This window comes from Equus asinus, chromosome 8 (assembly GCF_041296235.1).
Source record: "Equus asinus isolate D_3611 breed Donkey chromosome 8, EquAss-T2T_v2, whole genome shotgun sequence".
Taxonomy (NCBI): domain Eukaryota; kingdom Metazoa; phylum Chordata; class Mammalia; order Perissodactyla; family Equidae; genus Equus; species Equus asinus.
Window position 1 is genome coordinate 54,793,026 of NC_091797.1, and position 20,728 is coordinate 54,813,753.

Below are 20,728 nucleotides of genomic sequence, written 5' to 3' on the forward strand. Positions count from 1 at the left end.
GTGTTTGATGATAATGTTTTGTTGCCAGAAGTTCACTGCGAGAGGAAGTAGAAATAATATAGGAGGTATAGGAATGTTTCTCCCAAGAAGAAGATTCCCTTCTTAGGATCCTAGGTGGGGTTTTCTTTCCTGACCTTTCTTCCTTAGCCTTGAATGTCAGTGCGAGGACCCTCGCTCCACGAATGCAGAATTCAGCTACATAGGTTGGCCTCAGAGAATAGATGCTCATTGGTTGGGCCATTGGGCACCCAGTTAGCCATTTCCCTCCATTTTGCTTTTCCATTTCTTTTTGTATGCTTGTTTTATTTTCCTTCTTCTTTCAGCAGGATGACTTTATTGTCGCCTCAGTCCACGTGGTGGAAAACACAGCCGCACCCTAGTGTCCACCCCTTAATTCCTATTCCAAAGTCCTGGGGTCTGGAATTTGGAATTCTCACTGGTCTAGAACGGGTATGGTGCCTATTTTTTTCCTGTCAACTTGGCGGGGGTAAAAGACCAGGTTGAACAGTCATGGCTACTGGGAACTCCCTGCGACCAAGGCAGGAGGGTGGAGAGCAGTTCCAGAAAGGAGGGCTGCACATATGCTTTAATAGGCATCTGCTCTACAGCAGTCTTTAGGAAGGGTTTCCTAGGCACTAACCTAAGGCCCACTTTTGAGAAACAGCCAGTTCTTTTTCGTCCCAACACCAAAAAAAAGTAAGAAAGAAAAGAAATGGACAGAATTTGGAATGTGTTCTAAGAGCCCTGGTTCTGTTGTAACACACACATCTCTGTCCCCTGTGGTACGTACATAGTGTGCCTGCATATAGAAATGTCTACTGTCAGAGTTAGTGTAGTGCAAACATATGCTCTCTTGAGATTCCAGCATATGAACTTTTCAACACACACACCTCGCACAAAAATTTCCCAAGGAAGGCAAATAATTTCAGGTTTAGGAAAGAGCAGAGATGTCTCGATAATAGCATTCAACAAGTGTAACATTCTGGGCTCAAAGCGAATGCCTTGTGGGAAAAAAAGGTGCTAAAATGGCTTGATTGGGGTTTTAATGAGAGATTTTTCTCCTCTACTCCATCCTCCTCCCCTCCTCCCCACCCGGGTTATTTTCTCCAGCAGTCCAGTCAAGAGCCCAGTGCTGGGGAACACTAAGAGAATGTTAACAATTCAACTCTACCAATTAATTGCCGGCACTTTCTCCATCCTGCTCAGCAGGGCCTCTCTCTTGCAGGCTGCCGAAAACATAACAATGTGCCTTTCCGTTGTGAATGCGGAATGGGATGTTCATCAGAGGGCTTACAAATCCTCAGGGCTGCAATATCTGCTCCTTGGGCACACGTTATGGAGGCCAGAACGTGTCTCCCTGTCACACTTGGATGTGAGTAAATTCTTATGTGACAGTAAAATGAGAAACAGGAATCCCCTCTTCAAAGACAAAAGGGTATACAGGAAACGTACAGAGGCAGTGACTTAAAATACACGTGTGAACACTCTGTCTGCCTCTGGTTCCTCCCTGCCTGTTAATGAAATGACTCACTCAAGAATCCAGGTTTGAATTGTAGGGTTGCCATCACACCCTACCTAGGTCTGCATGGACGTTTTAGAAATTGAGTTGGCTTGTTAGTTCAATACGTATTGAGAATGCCTAAGGCGGGACCTCTGTGTGGGAAGAGACCAGGAGAAACCTCCCAGGTATAGATCCTCCATATGGAGCTCACAGTCCGGTTTGGGAGCTTAAGTGCAGAGGTGGAGTGTGAATGGATTTAAGGGAAGATGTGAGGCTGCGGATAATTAAGTACCAAATAAGTATCACTAATAGTGCTATTTTTAGCCACAGTTCAGTTTAAAAGAGGAAGGAAGGAGAAGACAATTGGATTTCTTTCAGATTCCGCTCTTTTTGCCTAATTGGCTATGATGGGTGTGTTTGCCCAGGAGTAGTACACAGTGATCTAGGAGAGGAAGTGGTGAATTCTATTGTGAAAACAGGCATACAAAGAGCCCCAAAGGAGTTGGTTTTTAAAATCCAGCTGAATTTCACTGCAAACTTTACAATGTGAATTTGTGTCTCTAATTCAGTGGTTCTCAAACTGGGGATGGTTTTGAAATTGAAGGTTGGGAGTTGCTGGTTAAAAAAGGGAGAAAACCGGGAGAAAAGTCAGATTGAAGGCACAGCAGCATGAAGCAGCTCTGCGCATGAATGGAGCTAATGTCTTCTGCAAGGGAAAAGCTCTCCAGGTTTAGAGTGATCCCAGCTTACAGGTAAATACCTGGGAATTTGGTAAAACTGTAAGCAATCAAATTGCCTTGCAATTAAACCTCATTTTGACATCTCAGGCCCTGGAATGTTTTGTCTTCTCACCATCGCCCTCTCTAAGTCTGTAGAAGTTTATCTACGAGAAGGTAGTCTTTTCTAGGTTGATCTTGGAATGGTAGAGAGAAAGGAAGTTTTGAATCCCATAGTTTCCATGGTGTTACTAGTGTTGGGAGAGAGATTCGGGTAGTAACCTACCAGAATAATGCTCCACAACGCTCACTCTACCTTTTAGAGGACTCTTCGGCAACAAAACAAAACAAACTAGGAAACTTACTCAGAGTTGGTGTCATCCATTGAGGATGGCAGGAAGGGAGCCACCTATAGATGCTGCGATGACTACTGCAATACAAGCAGGCCCAGGAAAGAGTAACAAGCTCCATCACCCCATCCTGCCAGAGTTGATCACTTTGAAAAGGGCAAGGCCAAAGTCAGGTTTACTATAGGGATGTCTTTTCTTCATGTGAAATAGCATTGCGATGTTTCCAAGGAAAGTTAGTGCTTGACTTGGCAAGGTGTTCTTTGCAATTACTAAGGAAACTAGTTAGGGGTTAGCCTAAGTGCTTCTTGGTGGAGATGAAGATATTAAACTGGAATTGGGCACTTGATTTTGTTCTCATTCATAGAACTGGAGCTCATCCCCAGCCCCGCTCATGCCCCTAGCCTCCAGTTGTATCAGCTGAAGTCAGGCATTTGCAAGAAACTAGAAGGAATCAAATCAAAACTAGAACCCTTCTTCCGGTGAAGAGTGGTGGAATTTTCAGACTTGAAACAAGAGGACTACGGAAAGGAAGCGGGGCTGGAGAGAGAAGGAACTGTGAGAGAAGGAGCTTCCAGATGGAGCATTCTTGCAGAGGCTCAGCTCCGGAAGACCTCCTTCTCCTCTCCGGAGGAAGGAATAATTAAATTAGACAAAGTTACAAGTTCAGTTCCTACTATGCTATGCTGGTCTTTGCACATTTAACTTATCCAGAAAATATAATAAAGAATAAGATGCCATTCCAATAGTAACAAAAACAACATAATATTTAGGAGTTGATTTAACCAGGATTACATCAGACCTCCATGGGGAAAAGCTTTAAAACTCTAATAAAAGACATTGAAAATGATATCAATAAATATCACATGCTTGGATGGATGATTTAATATTATAAAGATTGCAATTCTCTCCAAATTAATTTATGGTCTCAATCCACTCTCAGTCAAAATTCAAATTGGATTTTTTCTCCCAGGAATGCAGTAAATTTATGAAAGAATAGAGATTCACAAATAGCTAAGCAAATATTAAGAAGAAACACAAAAGTAAAAAGGGGGACATCTATTCAGATATTAAAATATAAAACGAAGCCAAAGTAATGCAAATAGTATTCAGAAACAGACATATAGACCAGACGGAGCAGACTAGAAAGCTCAAAGATAGACATGAACTCGAGTGGAGAAGATATTTGCAATGTCTAAAACTGACAAAGGGTTAATATGTAGAGTAAGCAAACAGGGCTTGCAAATCAACTCCAATAGAAAAACAAAAAAAAGATATGAACAGGCATTTTAGGAAGGAGAAAACCTAAAAGGCAATAAACATATCAAGAAATGCTCCTATGTGCCAATAACCAGAGAAATGCAAATAAGAACAATGAGATTTCGCTTTACACTAACTTAGACTGGAAAAAATTAGAAAAGTGAATGATGTCAACTGATGGAGGGGAATGGGATTTGGGTTACCTAGGATCACTTGCAGCCATTTTCTTGAGTAATCTGGCACTACTGAGGTAAGTTAAATATCTGCGTAATCTGTAAGCCAGATATTCCCATGACTAGGTAGATATGCCAGAGAAATTTTCACAGTGGTCTGGATGGGGAAATAGATAAGCTTGTTCATATCAATAACGTATTGCCATACTATTGTATTGATGGAGAGTTAGAGATTACCTGTCTATCACCAGGAGAATCGCCATGTAGACATAGTAGATGCATGTCCTCTGTGTAAGTCTTATGCAGTAATAAGAAGCAATGGGCTAAATAGACAATAGCAACATGAATTCTCTCAAAACATAACGCTGATTGAAAACGTAAGAAACAGAATAAAATGCACAATACAGACTGTTTCTGAAAGTTAAGGAAACACATACACTAAAGAGCAGTAGATACTGCTCTTTGCAAGAAAACATACAGACAAAAAGATGGATATCAAATACATTAGAATAATTGTTTATGGGGAGAAGTCAAACAAAAAACAGAAAGACAGACAACAGAAGGGCCCCGTATGGACCAAAGAGGATATCGTGCCCGGAGCTATTAAATATGATTATATCCATCAGTGCTCCACAGTGAAGTTAAAGAAAGTTTTAACTGACCCACCAGGGAGGAATTCTTTAAACATCCATCAGAGTTGTGTGATGAAGGCCAACGAGTCAGGAAGTATCTGGGGACAGCTGATCACCACCCCGGTCATCTTTGGAGGCAAAGAGAACTGGGTCTGGCACCAGCGTCTCTGTGGGTCAGTGGGCGGAGTCAGCGGGAGTTAGAGCTCTAGTGGAGACGAACTCCCTCTAAGCATGAGAGGCAGGAAGAGCAAATTCTTTGAGTACTTTCCATGCTTATCTCTGAGGCAGAAATAAGGTCACTTTCACATACTAAGGTTAAAAAACTCAGAATATAGAGGAGAGAGCAGGAAGTTTGAGCTCCTGGCGGGGGGTCTTGAGTGAAGGCAGCAGGTCAAGGGAGTTACGCAGCCAGGAGATGACACAGGAGAGCACCAGAGGCAGGGTGTAGTGTGGAGACCACCAATGACCGGGAGGATGAGCCACAGAGAGGAGGGACATGACAGCCCCGGGAGCTGGAGGCTTGGGCAGGGCTGGACTCAATGCTGTGGGCATAGGGCAAGCAGGGCTTGGTCCCTACCCTGGACTTCCTCCCCCTGCTTTCACTTCTCTGTCACACAAGACAGGAGCAGTTTCCAGTTGACCTGACCTGCGAAACAGCCTGCCTCGACACTCTTAGGCCAGTCTGGACAGCAGGACATTGCCCACAGGGCCTCGTGTACCAGGGTATGACTGTCTAGAAGAACGCCGCAAACTCTCGCTTATCTACGGAATTACGTCTTCTCCTGCGCCCTCTCCTGTGTACAGTGCTGAAGCTTGTGACGGTCCACTTTATTTAGGGTTATTTGTAATCTTTCTCCAGGATCCCCTTCCGCCTGGCAAGCCTTCTCCTTGCTTTCCCTGGAGGGCAGGCGCTTATGCTCCCCCCCCACCCCATTCCTCAGCACTTAAGTCTTCTCCAGAATTCTCTTCCCTTCTCTAAACCTCCTCCTCTGCCATTCCATCTCCTTTTTCTTATACGTTCATGCTCTACTGCAGTGTGTAGGGGAGACGACAAGTGTGGGTTTAATTATAACAACATCCTTCATGATGCCTTTGACCTTGGGAAAGTTTGGGGAAATGAAGGCCTATCACCTCGTGTAGCCTACAGCTGAAATCTCCAGGTTGTGTGGAAGTGGGCCGTATTTAGGGACAGGCAGAGGGAAATATAGTGTGGTAATTGCATCTCAGCTTGGGTTCCGTCCTTCTGTTGTCCGCCCTGCCAGCTCTCATCGCACAAACTTCAGTGAAACGTCACTGCATTGTCAACTGCAAGAGTTTTGTATGTCTGGGTCTACCCAGACTTTGTGTATTTTTTTGTGTCTCCATGTTTCAAAAACATTTCACTTCAATAACAAAGGCTTGTTGTTGCTAGGAGGTTTTAAAAATATATCCTTGATGGAGACCAGCTCGAGCAAATGCCCTCTTGTTTCTGCCGATGTGAATCAGGATGACCTTTTCACCCTCTTCAAGAGGATATTTATAAGAACCAGACGTGGTGCACATGTTAGAGAGAGAACGTGCGAGGATGCCAAGCACAGCTGGAAAGAGGCAGAGAGCGCACCTCTCTCTGGAACGATATTCATGGGAACCTGCCTGTAGATAGTGCATTTTTCTAGTTGGTCTTTGGAGGAGAGAATATTGTCTGCTCAGTGTACACACACACACACACACACACATTTTTGTTTCTGTATTTCCCTCCCAGAAGTCAGAAGCTTAATCCTATGCTCTTTAGAAGGAAGGAAGTGGAGATCAGTTGGGCCTGGTTAAGGCGGGGAATATTTTTAGCAGCCAGCGGAAGGTGACCTCCTGGAGAAGCTGGGTGGTGGTGTGGGGAGGGACAGAGTTAGATGTGTCTTAGTCAGCTCGAGGTCCCATAACAAAGTGCCACAGACTAGGGGGCTTAAACAATAGATATTTATTTTTCATGGTTCTGGAGGCTGGAAGTCCAAGATCAAGATGCTGTCAGATCCGGGTTCTGGTGAGGGTTTTCTTCTTGGTTTGTAGATGGCTGCCTTATAGCTGTGTCCTCACATTGTCTTTCTGTGGTGGCCAAGGGGTGGGCGGTGGGCTGGGGGAGGGAAGAAGAGAAAGAGACCTAGAGATCGATCCATAGAGAGAGTGAGGGAGAGAGAGAGAGAGAGAGAGTTTGTCTTCCTCTTCTTGTAAAATCCTTGATCCCATCATGAAGGTCCCACTCTCATTACCTAATCTAAACCTGATTACATCCCAAAGGCCCCATCTCCGAGTACCGTCACACTGAGAGTTAAAGCTTCACCATATGAGTTTGGGGGAGGGACACAAACATTCAGCCCATATCTCTCTGGCAGGCTGGAAAGTTCTCAATGCCCAGCATACCAAGAGCTGCTCCTGCTCCGTCAGTCAGGTCCAGCCTCAGGAAACTCTGGACCTTGTGGAATCCTCTTCCTGGTGGGGCTGGCATCCCTGGGGAGGGTGATAGTCCCATGAACTGAATGGAGAGGGAGGCAGAAGAACTTCCTATGGAATAGAGCTCAAGGGCTCTACAGCTCTACCAAAAGTTACCAGCCTTTGATTTTGAACCAGATAGGGGATATTGGTGCTTTCTAGTTGGCCAGAAACCCCCCTCCCGCAAAAACAAACAAAAAAAAAGTCACACATTTTTAAAATTTTTTTTTTTTTTTTTTTTTGGTGAGGAAGATTGTCCCTGAGCTAACATCTGTGCCACTCTTCCTCTACTTTTATATGTGGGATGCCCCCATAGCATGGCTTAATAAGCAGAGTGTAGGTCCATGCCCAGAATCCGAACCTGCAAACCCTGGGCCACTAAAGTGTGTGAACCCAACCACTATGCCACTGGGCAGGCCCCTTAAATGAAGTTTTTAAATTATATTAAGTTAATAATTAGTTATTACATTTAATTATGATGTAAGGTAATAAAGATATGTTTTTCATATCATTTTGGTTTTCAAAATTTAACTTTTAAATTTCACCAAGGTGTTTTCCTTGATGCCATCTGGACAACTTACCTATCCATTTAAGCAAATCCCTATTTCTCTTTTGTATCCACTTCCCCTTCCTCTTTACCTGGTGGTACAAAGAATGGTATAGAATTAGTTGTTCCCTCACAAGGACCATTTTATTGTAAGCGATTTCATTTTCAATTTCTTTTTAGCACTATATTTGGAAACAAAACCCTGGACTGTGCTTGTAGCAGATGTTGCTTCCTGTCCCGTGAGTTTCCCGCAGGAGGCGTGGGTGGGGGGATCTGCCGCTGGCCATTCGCCAGGGAGCATGAGCTGGTGGTGCCGGAGGTTGTATGGCTCCTCTGGTGGCTCGAGCTCTGTGGCAGCCAGCACATGCACATCAGCTTGATTACCTCTCCATTCAGGGAGCTCACCCCTTTGAGGCTGGCTAATGCAAGGAGGGGAAGAAGGCCGGGAGCAGGGACGGTTCATGTTTTTAGCAGCCGGGGAAAAAGTCTCTTTGTTTTTATTTTTTTTTCCTCCTTTTTTCTTGGATTCATATAAAAGTTTTAAGTTGTTTGTGACCGAGTATCCACAGTAACCTCACACGGTGTCCCAACAGCTTGAACTGGAGGAGCCAAACCCCACCATTTCAAAAGACACAGTAGCCGTGTGAAAGAGGCCATCCACTCTCCTGCCACTTAGGGGGATTCTGTGCGACAGGCACGACGGGCTTTGCAGGCTTAATGCCTCATTTGCTTTAGGCAGATACAGCGATTGGCAGTTTTTGAAAACAAATTCAATTAACACCCTTTTCTTTGGGGGTGTCCTTTATTTCCCCTTCCAAAGTCATTCTCCCCGTCTGTTTCTCACAGGGTCTCGCGTGGGGCAGTTGGGGAGCGCTCCCTTCAGCCATGGACTTCCCCGTGGTGAAAGAGTAGTAAAAGCAAGCCCTTTCCTGTCTACATATTCAAATTTAGAGGAGGAAAGTGCCAAATTATCCTTCAGAGTGTTGTAAGACCTGATCTGACCCCAAATTGGACTGTGAGAAGAAACAGATGGGAAAATAAAAGATGTCCTTTTTTAAAAGAAATCCTTTCTTCTCTCAAGATGCTACTACGGAAAACTGTCCCCACATTCCCAAGGATGAGGCTGGTCCAAGACCGCCCGGCCCGGCTGACTGGTGCAGGCCGTGTGGTGGAGGAGCACATGCGCTGTGTGATCACCGCCTTGAGTGGGTTTGGAAAACACACCTGCACAGTGTTAGCGAGCCGAACCCTCCCATCCCTGCCTTGCCTTCCATTTCTGAGGCCTGATTCCTTATTTAAAGGATTTTTCCTCTCTGTGTCCCTCGAGCTTCTTCTAAAGAGACAAAATATCCCAAATTTTTAGGACTGGGTCCTGATCCCTAGCAACCTGCCCCTTATGAAAAGAAGGCTAAGCCCTGGCTTGCTGATTTTTACAGCAGGATGGAACTGACCAACAATTTACTTACGTTGCCTGGAGCCAGCTCCAACACGAAGCCGGTCAAAACATCGTCAGCCTTTCAATGTTACCATGCTGGATTCAAAGTCTAGTAAAAGTAGAGAAAAATATCTTTCGAAGGCACAGGAAACATATGCAGGCACGAGTGTATGTGTGTGTGTGATTTTCTAATTGCATTGCAACGAGTGAAGTGGCAACTGTGGAGTTTTGCTTCGATCTTAAAGCTTTTCTTTTTTTTTTCCCCTGAGCGTTTCCAATCTAGGAGCCAAGCTGAATGTTTCCTCTCCCTGTGACAAGGGGGAGCCCAGGGTGCGCGGGAGGCTTGCTTCCAGTCTCGGTGGCTGAGATCCTTGTGCTGGTAGAGGCACAATACGATGTTAATGTTTTGTGGGCACAGCGGGGTTTTATTGCAGCGGTGGTTTGTGTGTATGTGTGTGTAGAAAGAAAGGAAAGCGACAGAATTCAGATTCTCCTGAGTAGAAGTTTCGGCCTTTGTTTTAGCTTTTGTGTTATGAAGAGTTGCATGTGGCTATAAATATGAACGTGATTGGCAAAACCTGCAGATTAAATAAAATCTGTGAAGGGTGGAGAACGCTTTATACGCATCACACATTGGCAGTGTCTATTCATAGGATGCACATTCTAGAATTTGTTCTCTCTCTCTCTTTTTTTTTAGGCTTACTCATTCTACTTTTATGTGTCCTTTCCTCCTCTCCTCCCCTTTCAGAAATCTTATGCCAAGCAGCAGAACTGCAGATGTATGAGCAGGGTAACTCGGAGATGCTATCTGTTTAGATCACAGGGCAGGGCCATTCACCGATGTTGGCAAAGGGATTATTTAAGAGAAATCCTTGTCGGTGTCAACATGACACATGGAATGACTTCACACTTGGGAAAAATAAGGCTGTAAGTCAATATTCCCTCACCAGCTTCAAAGTTGGAAATGCTTCTATGTAACATGCTTTTTACTCCTTGTCGGTTACTTCCTGATTCGAACCCACGCTTGAACATTTTCTCCTGCTAATTTTTTATTGTGATTTTGCCATGAGGCTGTTCATTAGAAAACCTTGGCTGTAAGGTTGCCTTCCCTAAGCAATGGAACCATCAGCGTTTTCCAACTCTGTACCCTCTGACTCCCCTCCTTTTCAGCAAAGCATGAAAGGAGATTTGCTTTGCTACAGAATTTGGCAAGTTCCAAATATTTAAATTCTTCCTGCTGTTTATAGTTTTCTGATTCAGGAGTGGCTGGAAATATTGGAAATCTACATCTCCTTGGGTTTTGCAAAACCCAACCTGTTATAGGAATTCTTGTGAATTTGTCACAGATGACAACTCGCCTGAAGAGGAAAGACTGAACCACAAGCGCTCTGGAATGAACTATTTAAAATGAATGTCTCTGCTCCCGAGGCAGATCCCAAGATGGATTTTAGCATTTAGAAGACTGTGTAAATCTTACTCAGTCTTCAAAATCTCTGACCTGTCTTCCACTGGGCCTGGCAGAAAGTTTGTGACTAAAGGAGGCATGTTTGTGAAGAGAACATTTCCAAAGTTCTTTACATTGCTGCTTCTCAAACTTTTATGTGCGTATGAGTTATTTGGGCATCCTGTTAAAACGCAAATTCTGATCCCTTAGGTTTAGGAGTGGGGCCCAAGATTTTGCACTTTTAACAGTTTCGGGTGATCCCCATGAGCCACCATGATCGGATCTCATTTCTTCATTGGCAATGGAGGGGGAGTGAGCATGGGGTGAGCATGGTGCGAAAGTTCTGGAAAATTCGTTCTGACTGCTTCCAGCCCCACCAGCATTCTGCTCATTTGTAGGCCTTCTTCCAAAAGCATTTAGAATAAATTAAATAACGCTGTGCTCTTTCAGCAGCCAGCGTGCGGGAGACAGGACAGACAGGTTACAGAAGAGAATGGGATCAGGCAGATACAGTGAAAGATAAAGACAAATAGGGGCAGACAGAGAGTCTCTCCTGTAATTTCTGTCACTCTCTATCTCTTCCATCCTTTCCTCTCTGTTTCAATTTCTTTTTTTTCCCATCTTGTTTCCCTCATTGCTTTTCTGTCTGTTGTAAGATAACAGAATCATTTCACTCAAGTTCAGAGGCAAATGGGGACTTGTAAGAAAAGTGGACTGGACTAGCAGTCAGGAAAGCAGCATTCGAGCCACAGCTCTGCCACTGGGTGCAGTTGGGCCAGTAACTTGGGATTTCTGGCCTCAGTTACTTTTCTGTAACATGAGCAGGTTTAGTTGGGTGATCTCTGTATCTTTCCCAGCTCTGCAGTCTTGCAATTTACAATCCATGTCAATAAGTTTATCTGTTACTTGAGGCAAATTTGTTCAACTTTCAGTGTAAATGAGTTAACGTGATGTCGTCAGGGTTACCGGAGTGCATAATTCCCATTCCCACCAGGCATGTAAACGTGTGCTCAGGAAGCTCTTGAGTGAGAATCCGTATCCCCCAGCATCACGGGAACACGCATGTGTGAGGCTGTTTGAACGAACCACCCTCTAGATTTCTCAGAATTGAAAGTCTGTTCTTCTGCAGGACCTTCACAGTCTTTGTCATTCTGGCAACTTGAAAAGATTACAATTATTATTGTTCACATCATTTGAGGGGCAGATTCTTATCTTACATCCGCCCAGAGTCAGAAAACTCACTTGGAAGCCTTTAAAGCTTGACACTGTGAAAACTGTATTGTAAATAACGTCATTGTTATTTTTTGGGGAAGGAGGAGGAAGAAAAGATGGGGTCTGTTGGTTAAAGAGATGGAGTGTGGTGGAGAAAGGGGTGGTTGACCTGTTGATCACCTTTTGTTTTTCCTTTACGTTTTTTGATTTACAAGGGTAATAATCAACAAGTAATCAGATACGAAACGCCAAGCAGAAGGAAAAACAAAGGGAAGCCATTCAGCATTGCAGAGGATAAAACCTGTCCTCAGCCCAGCGGGTGACTGCGGGGAACACAACAGGAGGTAAAAACAGAAATTTGTCACCTCCAAGAATAACTTTCACTGGCTTCTGCTCCTGTTCTGGGTCCCGAGTCTGTAGAAAAAATAATCAAATAGAAGTTGAAGTTGTTTTGGACCATTTGATAAGGTTGCAGGGAACAGGGGACAGCTTAGGTAGGCAGATGTGTCTTGAGATTGTTTTTTAGAGATGGGAGACCAACGCTTACAGGTCTTCATGGGTCAGATTCACAGGTTGGTGCCCACCCAGGTCCCTTAGCCAGTAAGGGTCCCTTCACTGGACTGCTCATAGGAAAGAACCTGTGAGAGATGGAGCAGTCTAAACCTGAAAGGCCTAAACTTCATTGCCTTTCGATGTCCTAACAGCTGCTTAATGAAGATGGCAGCCCCCTGTTAACTATGCAAAGCATACTATGAGAGTGCGTATCAAAATCATCGCTTGCCTTTACTGGACTTTGGTTTTGAGCCTTGTATCTCAAATTGCATTCATAAATGAGTGACCTGCCAAACTAAACATGCCAGTTGAGAAATCGCTTTCCCAGAATTGGTACTTCAGAGAATTTTAAGTACATTGGTGGAGGTAGGAGGTAGGTACCATACAAGCGAGGGCAGAAAACTGCTCTGGGAGGATGGGGGACACTGTTTTATTTTGTGTATTGTATATTTTGTATATTGAGTATAATTTTATTGTGATTGTCTTTTATTTATTTTTCCAGGAGATAAGAGGGTTTTCTATGAGAGCTCCTAAGCTAGCTGAGCTTGTTGATAATAGTTCTAATGGCCTGCAAATCCTCATTCAGGTTGTAGTCTATGTTTATTCATCTGATAACAAGTTTTCAAATGCGAAGGCTTGGAAATCTATTGGTAAAAGCCACTGTCCTGATTTAGTTTCTTTGCCCTCTGCCTTTCCTACCATCTATTTAATGAAGTGTTGTGTTGTTGTTTTTGTTAATACTGATGCCTTAATTGAAAAAACAGACAGCAAGTCAGTTTGAGCAGAGGGACGACGCTATCCATCTCTGCCACCACCTCCCTAGTCTGAGCATAGTCTTGCTGTCGGTTTATAGCAGCCTCTTGGCTGGTCTGCCTGCTTCCACTCTTGCTCTGTTCCAAAGACGTCCCCACAATGCAGCTGGAGAGATTGTTTGAATTGCAAATCAGACCATGTCACCCTCCGTTATAAATTGCTTTAATGGCTTCTCATTGCAATTTTTAAATTTTTAATATCATAAATACCTACGAATCCATTGCCCACCGGAACTGGAACATTAACAAGAACATTCATCTACTTATGCATTGAGCCCCATCCCATAACACTGCCAACTCACTATTCTGAGCCTTGTATTTAATTATTCCCTTGCTTTATTTAAATATGGTTTTATTATATAAATGTATTCCTAAAAAGTGTCCTATTACCTTAAACGTTATGAAAAGTTTATCATGCTATGTGTTATCTTCTGGGGACTTGCTTTTTCCATTTAATAATATATTGCTGGGATTCATCCACACCGTTGCATGTGGTTGTAGATTGGCTTTAACTACTTTATAATATTCTCTTGTGTGACTATGCCGTGATTTGTTGATGTGTTCTCCAGCGGATGGGTCCTTTGGCTGCTTCCAGAGTTTTGCTAATGGGGACAGTGCTGCTGAGAACACTCTTGGACAACTTCCCACTGCTCTAAGGGTAAAGACAAAAATTCTCATGTGGCCTCTAAGTCTCTTTATGGCTTGGCCCCTACCAAACTCTGCACACTCGTCTCATTCCTCATTCCCCTCATTTTCTATGCTTCTGTCACTCCATCCCAGGTAGAGGTACAGTCAAGGGTGGAAGAAAATAAGAAGCGTGTGTCCAAGAGATTGAAATAGGTCATCTTTCCCTTTCCCTTTTCCTTGTTAACTTCAACATTTCCTACAAATCCCAAATCAATCAGTAATCTATACTTTGATATATCTTACTTGATAGCCCAGAACAAGAGGTCTCTTCACTTATTTTGTGCTTTTATAGCTCCATGTACCTCCTGTTGAGGACACTTGCTGCTGTTATCATTTTTAGCACACCGCATTTGCATGACTCTGATTAACACCTGCTTTTCGACTGGACTCTGAGCTCTGAGGGCTGGGACAGTCTGTCGTTGTTCACAGTTATACCCCTGGGACCCAGCATGATGCCTGGCACTAAGTAGGAGCTCAGTATGTATTTCCAAATGAATAAAAATGGTAATTCACAAAGAGTTAGGAGAGTGATTGAAAATGCAGAAAGACCACATAACAGGATGCAGTAGGTTTCTTGCTCAAACCTCTAGAGCAAGAGTTGGCAAACTTTTTCTGTCCAGGACCAGACAGTCAACATTTTAGACTTTGCAGGCTGTGTGGTCTCTGACAAAATTACTCAACATTGCTGTCGTATCACGAAAGTAGCCATAGTTAATATGTAACCGAATGAACATGGCCGTGTTTCAATAAAACTTTATCTACAGATATTGAAACTTGAATTTCAAAAAATTTTAGCGTTCAAGTGTCATAAAATGTGATTCATGTGTTATGAAATATGATTCCTTTGATTTTTTTCCCCCCAACCATTTAAAAATATGAAAACCACACTTAGCTTGGGGTGCTGCACAAAATCAGGTGGTGGGCTGGATTTGACCTGTGGGCCATGGTTGGCTGACCCCTGCTCTAGAATTGCCCTGGACTATTGCAGTGATGTTGGATCAAGGTCAGCCCTTAATCACTGTTTGTAAACAGGCAGCCACTGGGGATGGAGAGTGAGGAAAATGTCCAGAGTTAGTGCCTTATTTAAAGAATTAAAAGCTACTTTTTTTTTTTTAACTTTTCTTGAAAAGTTGCCAAATGTTTCTCCTATCCCCCAGCCCTTCCATTGCCATCTTCCTCCTTTGATGCTGAAATTAAAATTCAGGCACTTAAAAGTGCATCTTGTGACAGCCCTGTCCTCACCCCACATTGCATAATAAAGAAACTGCACGCCCACTCACCTTGCTGTTGCCCTCCAGGCTGATTCATTTGGCAGGAGTGAGCGACCAACCGCTGCAATTCGCTGACACTTTCACATATCAAGGTCCCGGCCGGCCTGACCTAACGTGCTCTGTCTACCTTTGCACGGATGCAGGCGTGGGTTCACCAACATTACCATGAAACCGGCAAAACAAAGCGAAACAAAGCAAACACAGGCTTCTGCTTTGCAATATTTGTGAATATAAAGCCATGTCGACACACTTTTAAACCTGTCAGCAGACAAACCCTGGAAGGTAGCCCACACTGTCTCCGTGTTAACTTGTTGTTGTTCACTGAGGTGGGAATATTAATTTATTGGAAGGGACGTGCATCAGTACAGCTCTGAAAAGAAAGTGACAGTGTGCGGCCCTGGTGTGTACCAGTAAGGGCTGGAGAGAGGAGTGGGGAGACGAGAGGCAAGGGCACTGTGGCCTTCTCATGGCCTAGTTGTTGGAGGTGGCAGATGCACTTCCTTGTCTTGACTTACAGTGTGGAAATTGTTAACACTGTAAACCCCTACAGTTGGAAAGGTGCCCAAAAGACTATCTAATTCTGCCCTCCACACTCAGAAACCCATCCAAGGCATGTTCTGGTCTTTACTTGAAGGCTGATGGTCTTTAAGTTCCAATTTACCTCTTTTGGTGGACTGTGCCCAGATACCTTTCTCTCACTGACCAGTTCTCCAGATGAGAGATGACACCTGGCTAGATGCTATATAATATTTGACCACAGGTGTCAGGGCACCTTCTTCCAAGCCAGCAACATCTTTTGCCTGAATTTCTGCACCAACTGGTCTCCTTGCTTCTACTCTTGTCCCAAATAATTCACTCTCCACTTACAAACCTGAGTGGTCTTTGGAAGCAGAAATCAGATCATACCACTCACGCGCTTCCCATCCTCCACTGGGTTACGTTTAGAATAAAATCCAAAGTTCCTACCCTGTGTTATGGGTTGAACTGTGTCCTCGCCGAAAGATGTTGAAGTCTTAAGGACCTGTGAATGTGCACTTATTTGGCAACAAGGTCTTTGCAAATGATTGAGTTTGGGTCAATAGGGTGGGCCATAATTCAACAGAACTGGTGTTCTTGTAAAAAGGGAAATTTGGGTACAGAGACAGATGTGCACAGAGGGAAGATGATGTGAAGACATAAGGAGAATGCCATCAACAAGCCAAGGAATGCCTGAAGCCAGTGGAAGCAGGAGAGATGCCTGGAACAGACCCTCCCGAACAGCCCTCAGAAGAAACCAACCCTGCGACCCCTTGATTTTGGGATTCCAGCCTCCAGAACTGAGAGAGAATAAATTTCTGTTCCTGAAGCCCCCAGTTTGAGGGACTTTGTTATGGCAGTCCTAGGAAACTAACACTGCTTACAAAGCCTGTGTGACCTGGGCCCACCTTCCTTTCTGAACTTCCTTCCCTTGATACTTCAAGGCTTGCTCCCCACCCACTGTGCTTTAATGCTTCCCAACTGGGGCGGCACTGTGGCTGCCCAAATGGCACTGGGAAAAGCAGGAGGGTGGGGGGGGGGTTGGGGGTGGGTGGGGGGGGTGGATTTTTGGTCATTAGTGTCAGAGGCTTTTTTTGGCATTTAATGGAAGGGGAGGCCAGGGAGGCTGGAAATACCCAAATGCATGGAAGTGTCCCACACAGTATTGCACTAATGGCCCCACGGAGAATTACTGCACCTCATTGGCCTTCATTCAATTCCCTGAACCTGCCCCCTTCCTCCCTTAGCTCAGGGCCTTTGCATGAGCTGTTCTCTCTGCCTGGAATGTTCCCCCCTGCTCTTCAGTTGGTTAGATCTCAAATGTGATCTTCTCAGAGAGGCTTTCCAGATTGTAAAGTATCCACTTGTTCACTCACTTTCTCATCAGTCTTTAAAAAACACTCCTGCATGGGTTGCATTATCACTATTTGATTTTTTAAAAACCTCAGTAGTTTGTTTGTCTCCTCCACTAGAATGTAAGCTTCATGAGAGCAAGAATCGTGTTTGCACGCCCAGGATCTAGAGCAGAACATGGACACGTAGTAGGTGCTCACGTACACATGTGGGTTGAATGAATGAATCCTGAGCCCTGCAGCTGGAAATCCATGAAAGCCTGGGAGTCAGGGAGAGAGGAAGGGAAGAGGTGTGGAAGAGATAGGGCAGGGAAGAAGATGGAATTGGTGAAATTTCATGGGAGACATGAGAAGGCACTGGTAAGGCGGTGAATTTAATGGCAGCTGGGCTTTCCAGACTGTTCTCAGACTGTGAAACAGGAGTGCACAGGTTCCTGGAAGAGCTTTTGGTGAAACATTCTTTCTTCTTTATACAGCAAGGAATAGCCTTGTGGAGTTTCATTATCCCCAGAATGGCGGAGACTGGAAAATTGAGCTAGCTTCCCTATGGTTTACAGAAACTCATGGATGTGATGGACAGCATGTTGCCTTTTAATGAGTTTTAGGATAATTGGGAGCCAGGTGGGGAAAACCCAACTATAAAGTTGATGTTAAGAAGGACAAGCCCACCTTCCGTGGAATGCCTTTTGTGTCTCTGTGAGAGCCAGACCTTAGGCTGGATGGGACATGGACTTCCAGTGTGGCCATCCTTACTTTTTAGGGGCTTATCTCTTCCTGGAAAAGATACAAAACAAATATTCAGCAAGCTTCTGCAAGGACCTTGAAATTGGGTCATTTCAAAGGACATACAGTAATGAAAACAGTGTTTTATTTTTCAACCCAGTTGCAGCCTTTGCTCTTCCCTTAGAAGTCCTGTATTTTACTTAGCTTGCTTTATATAAAGTTTCATTTTCCATCTTGCTGCACACTCGGAACTATGGAGGCAAGAGCCACGGCTCTCAGCTGGGCGAGAGATGACCCGCGTTGAAATTCCACTTCTGCTGCTAATTTGTTGGGTGACCTTCAGTGTTTTGCTTAACCTTGTAAGGGCCTCACTTATTCTATAGAAAATTTGACGAGAATACATGACACCACAGGGAACTGGTGATGGTCAAAGAATGAAATAATATATGCGAAAGCACACCGAGGATCTTTCTCTCTCGTCTTTCTTTTCCTTTGTTTTGTTATTTCAGCTCTTTCCCTGAGGCCCTTCCCTTCAGGGCAGCCCCTCACCTTTCTTGTCATCTTTCCCTCCTACAGGTTTCCTAAACGTCAGTCATTCATGTACCACATTCACAATTTGTGGTATATTTGAGCACCAATTGCACTATTATTTACTTAGTATTTTCTTTAAATTGACTCACTTTTTAGGGGCCAGCCCCATGGCCGAGTGGTTAAGTTTGCGTGCTCTGCTTCTGGGGCCCAGGGTTTCCCCAGTTCGGATCCTCGATGCAGACATGGCACCACTCATCAGGTCATGCTGAGGTGGCTTCCCACATGCCACAACTAGAAGGACCCACAATTAAAATATGCAACTATGTGGGGGGATTTGGAGAGAAAAAGCAGAAAAAAAAGGAAGATTGGCAACACTTGTTAGCTCAGGTGCCAATCTTTTAAATTGACTCACTTTTTAATTTAAATTGGTTTACTTGAAAAGGAAAAATGTGCATCACTATATATGATGATGATGAGATCATAAGTTTTCAAGCTTATTTTCTCTAAGACACATTGTATTACTATATGGTCATTAAAGTCAAAAAACATAAAAACAACAGTCTTGGAGTCCTGGCTTAAGCTCCGCTTCCTCAGTGACTCCTTTCCTAGCCACCCAGACTAACTCATTCCCCTGTCATACACCCTTGTTTCCTCTTTTGTAACACTCTTCATGCCCTCTTGTAATTATCACCTCATATCTGCCTCTTCCATTAGAAGGGAAGCTGTATGAGGGCAGGAGCGGTTCTTGTATATCCAGGGTATAGCATGGGTCCTGGAATGTAAAAGGTATTCAAAAAATTTTTGCAGAATTCGATAAGAAGTTCATCTACATATTGATTTAAGACTATCTCGAGACCACTAGTGGAAAATTGCAGTGCAAGACAGCTTCTCTTTCTTCTATCTCAGCGCTTTCCAACGTGGAGACTTTTGGAGTAACTATGAGCAGCCAAGTCACAATGAACTCATAGAAAGCTGTGGGATACATAGTTAGGAGTCTAGGCACTTCCTCTATTGATCCAAATTTGAAGAATTGATATGTGCAGGGCATAAAGAGCTTAGAGCTATGGGATTCTCAAAGCTATGAGTTCTTGGGATGTATAAGTAATGGATAATTGGCAACTTCTTTTTCTATTCCAACAGACTTCTTCCCACGTAAAGTATATTCTCACTGGGAGTGTTTTGTTGTTGTTGATGATGCCTGAGCAGTACTTAAACCTCCGTGGAGTCCCCAGAGGAGTCTCTAAACCTTATTTGTACCTGTTGTTCCCTTGACCTCCCACATCTGGTTCTGTTAAAAGTTTCCATGAGTTTCTGAACATCTGAGAAAGCGGTCGTGCAGACATTGTAGTTGTCTTGGCAGGTGTCTGGTTCTGCATGGGTACTGAGTCCTTGACAGTGGTTTTCTAGAAAAATGATGTGCTCCTTATCTATTTGTTAATTCCTTCCACATATCACAAGACTTTTCTGTAAATTCCCATCAGTCTTGACAAAGTTATCTTGTAGACTTATGTAGTGATTTTGATGGCTGCACAGAGCTGTTTGTCTTGTTCAGAACTAAATTAATAACACCACGATGGCACCTACTTTAGCACCAAACTTCTTAAACTCTCCTAATATACTAATCAGCATGTCAGTGAAATATTTTTTTTCTGGATAAAGACAAGCCTGGTGAAATGGATTAGACATTCACATGGCATTGCATAATTCAGCATGCCAGTACGGTGCATATGATTTGCATTAATAGCCTGCACTGGAAGCTGCTGCTCATAGGTTTCTCTCATTAGGTCGAATATGGAAGATTCCAGACTGTCAATCAATTACAGTAATTTCCTTTTCCATATTTATTCCATCACTATCATTGACAGCTACCATTAAGTGACATTAATACAATACAATATCATCATGCATTTCTACAGAGCATCTCAGGGTGCCTAACAGTTCCTCTCCAGCCAAGAAGTCACATTACAAAGGAAGAAGTGCCCTCATTCTCTAGGTAGAAAATAGATTGCCAACTCTTGGATACTGTGGGAGCTGCCAAGAATTTCTGGAGGTGTTCCTGACTTCTGGACATGAGTGTTTACTTTTGTGTTGTCTAAAAGTACCCAAGGCTGTGACTCTGAGGCATGGGGTGGCTTAGTGGGCAGTGACGACTTTCCAGGCAGCCCACTTGACCACACTCCCCCCCTCCACTCAACCTTGGTTTAGGACATGCTTACAAGGCAGAGGCAGTGGGGACCCTTGTGAAGGAACTCACTTTCTTAGAAGAGCAACAGTTGCTGAATACCACTCTTCTGCAGTAATTTCTGCCTCCACACCTCCCTGTGCTATGCAGCTTACACCATCACTTAAAGTGCCATTGGCCATTTTGACTTGGGAGACATTTTGACTTTAGCATAGACATTATTTGTATATGTGAAGTCTCCAGACTTGATGTATCTTCCCTTCTCCTTCTGTCTTTCCTGTAGTCAAGGATTATCAGAGTTTTGCTGCACAGAAGCCATCTCTGTTATCTGAGTGTCACCAACTGAATATATGGATTACTCCCTTGCTCAGT

At 43.8% G+C, this 20,728-nt stretch overlaps 2 long non-coding RNA genes across 5 annotated transcripts in view; one reads left to right on the forward strand and one right to left on the reverse strand.

The window, feature by feature from the left end:
• Positions 1-20,728, forward strand: part of LOC123286999 (uncharacterized) — a 135,767-nt gene that overhangs the window by 45,814 nt on the left and 69,225 nt on the right. For 2 of the 3 annotated variants that reach the window (XR_011505185.1, XR_011505187.1), the window contains exons 2-4: positions 11,946-12,074; positions 12,785-12,868; positions 13,664-13,752. This is a non-coding gene — a long non-coding RNA (uncharacterized lncRNA). The remainder of the gene's footprint in view (positions 1-11,945; positions 12,075-12,784; positions 12,869-13,663; positions 13,753-20,728) is intronic. The other variant, XR_011505186.1, reaches the window with a different exon arrangement.
• LOC139045884 (uncharacterized) lies at positions 6,572-16,537 on the reverse strand. 2 transcript variants are annotated; one of them, XR_011505188.1, is made up of 6 exons: positions 15,062-16,537; positions 12,096-12,144; positions 9,106-9,183; positions 7,674-7,731; positions 7,024-7,110; positions 6,572-6,736 (listed from the first exon to the last, which is right to left on the reverse strand). It is a non-coding gene; the product is annotated as an uncharacterized lncRNA (long non-coding RNA). The 2 variants fall into 2 exon arrangements; XR_011505189.1 differs by having other exon boundaries at positions 7,024-7,135.